A 3,331-nucleotide genomic window follows, 5' to 3' on the forward strand; every position below is an offset into this window, starting at 1 on the left:
TTCTAGTTTTCTTGATATTTCCACCACATCTGCAGTTAATTCCTCCACTGAAGTCTTGAACATGTCAAAGTCATCCATGAGGCTTGGAACCAACTTTTTCCAAACTCCTGTTAATGTCAATATTTTGACCTCCTCCCATAAGTCACAAATGTTCTTAATGGCATCTAGAATGGTGAATCCTTTCCAGAAAGTTTTCAATTTACTTTGCCCAGATCCATCAGAGTAATCACTATCTATGACAGCTATGTTGTTGTTAGGTGCCGTCGAGTAGATTCCAGCTCACAGAGACCCTATGTACAACAGAACAAAACACTGCCCAGTCCTGCACCATCCTCACATTTATTGTTATGCTTAAGCCCATTGTTGCAGCCACTGTGTCAATCCATCTCCTTGAGGGTCTTCCTCTTTTCCACTGACCCTCTACTATACCAACCATGATGTCCTTCTCCAGGGACTGATCCCTCCTGTTAACATGTCCAAAGTACGTGAGATGTAGTCTCCCCATCCTTGCTTTTAAGGAGCATTCATGTTTCCTTATTCATCGTCCAGCTTTCACGTGCATATGAGGCCATTGAAAACACCATGGTTTGGGTAAGGCACACCTTAGTCTTCAAGGTGATGTCTTTGCTTTTCAACACTTTAAAGAGATCTTTTGCAGCAGATTAGCCTGATGCAATGCGTTGTTTCATTTCTTGACTGCTGCTCCCACAGGCATTGATTGTGGATCCAAGCAAAATGAAATTCTTGACAAGTTCAATCTTTTCTCCGTTTATCATGATGTTGCTCACTGGTCCAGTTGTGAGGATTTTTGTTTTCTTTATGTTTAGGTGTAATCCATACTGAAGACTGTGGTCTTTGATCTTCATCAGTAAGTACTTCAAGTCCTCTTCATTTTCAGCAAGCAAGATTGTGTCATCTGCATAACGCAGGTTGTTAATGAGTCTTCCTCCAGTCCTGATGCCCCATTCCTCTTCATATAGTCCAGTTTCTTGGATTATTTGCTCAGTATACAGACTGAATAGGTATGATGAAAGGATACAACCCTGATGTACACTTTTCCTGACTTTAAACCGTGCAGTATCCACTTCTGCATTCTGAAATTGATTGAACATGCAATCAAGATGCATTGATAATTACTGGTGAGTGGAATGAGAAAGTTGGAAACAAAGAAGAAGGATCGGTAGTTGGAAAATATGGCTAGAGATTGCATGATAGAATTTTGCAAGACCAACGACTTCTTCATTGCAAATACATTTTTTCAACAACATAAAAGGCAGCTATACACAGGGACCTCACCAGATGGAATACACAGGAATCAAATCAACTACTTCTGTGGAAAGAGATGATGGAAAAGCTCAATATCGTCAGTCAGAACAAGGCCAGGAGCCGACAGTGGAACAGACCATCAGTTGCTAATATGCAAGTTCAAGTTGAAATTAAAGAAAATTAGAACAAGCCCATGAGAGCCAAAGTACAATCTTGAGTATATCCCACCTGAATTTAGAGACCATCTCAAGAATAGATTTGATGCCTTGAACACTAATGAGCGAAGACCAGACAAGGTGTGGTATGACATCAAGGACACATACACAAAGAAAGGAAGAGGTCATTAAAAAGACAGGAGAGAAGAAAAGACCAAAATGGATGTCAGAAAAGACTCTGAAACTTGCTCTTGAACGCTGAGTAGCTAAAGCAAATGGAAGAAATGATGAAGTAAAAGATTTCAAAGGGTGGCTCAAGAAAGCAAAGTAAAATATTATAATGACATGTGAAAAGCCCAGGTGATAGAAACTCAAAAGGGAAGAACATGCTTGGCACTTCTCAAGCTGAAAGAACTGAAGAAAAAATTCAAGCCTCAAGTTGCAATATTGAAGGATTCTACAGGGAGAATATTAAACAACACAGGAAGCATCAAAAGAAGATGGAAGGAATACACAGTCACTATATCAAAAAGAATTGATCGATGTTCAACCATTTCAGGAAGTAGCATGTGATCAGGAACTGACGGTACTGAAAGAAGAAGTCCAAGCTGCATGGAAGGCATTGTTGAAAAACAAGGCTTCAGGAATTGCAGGAATACCAACGGAGATGTTTCAACAAACAGATCCAGCACTGGAAGTGCTCACTCGTTACATAAGAAATTTGGAACATAGCTACCTGGCCACCCATCTGGAAGAAATCCATATTTATGCCTATTCCCAAGAAAGGTGATCCAACCAAATGCAGAAATAATCAAACAATATCATACATAAGTAAAATTTTGCTGAAGATCATTCAAAAGCAGCTGCAGCAGTATATCGGCAGGGAATTGCCAGAAATTCAAGCAGGATTCAGAAAAGGACGTGGAACAAGGGGAATCATTGTTGATATCAGATGGACCCTGGCTGAAAGCAGAGAATACCCGAAAGATGTTTACCTGAGTTTATTGACTATGCAAAGGCATCAACTGTGTGGTTCATAACAAATTATGGATAATGTTGCAAAGAATGGGAATTCCAGAACACTTAATTGTGCTCATGAGGAACCTGTATATAGATGATAGCTATAGCCTTATGAAATGTATTTCTTAAATAATAAGGAATTAAAGTCAAAATTACTCCTTGATCCACTGGCTGCAGAATGGATGTTGTGTTAGGCATAAAAATAACATAAATCTCCTTGTACGTCTCCATCAGAGCTCTTGGGTGAACAGGTGCATTGTCAATGAGCAGTAATATTTTAAAGGAATCTTTTTTTTTCTGAGCAGTACGTCTCAATAGTGGGCTTAAAATATTACAACCGTGTTGTAAACAGATGTGCTGTCATACAGGCTTTGTTGTTCACTGAAGCAACACATTTAATTTCCCTGAATAAATTTTCCTTTGCATTCACAACTTGGCTATTTGTCACAAGAGGCCTAGTTTTGGCCTATCTTGGCTTTCAACATGCCTTCCTTACTAAGCTTAATCATTTCTAGCTTTTGATTTAAAGTAAGAGACATGTGACTTTTCCTTTCACTTGAACACTTAGGGGCCATTGTAGGGTTATTAATTGGCCTAATTTCAATATTGCTATGTTTCAGGGAATAGGGAGGCCTGAGTGGAGGGAGAGAGATAGGGAACAGCTGATCCATGGAGTCAGAACATAACATTTATCGATTAAGTTCACTGTCTTATGTGGGTGCAGTTCATGGCACCCCAAAACTATTACGATAGAAACATCAAAGATCGCTGATCACAGATCACCATAACAGATATGATAATAATGAAAAAGTTTGAAATATTTGGAGAAATATCAAAATGTGGCACAGAGACATGAAGTGAGCACATGCTGTTGGAAAAATGGTGCCAAT

Source organism: Trichechus manatus, unplaced genomic scaffold (assembly GCF_000243295.1).
Source record: "Trichechus manatus latirostris isolate Lorelei unplaced genomic scaffold, TriManLat1.0 scaffold00042, whole genome shotgun sequence".
NCBI classification, from domain to species: domain Eukaryota; kingdom Metazoa; phylum Chordata; class Mammalia; order Sirenia; family Trichechidae; genus Trichechus; species Trichechus manatus.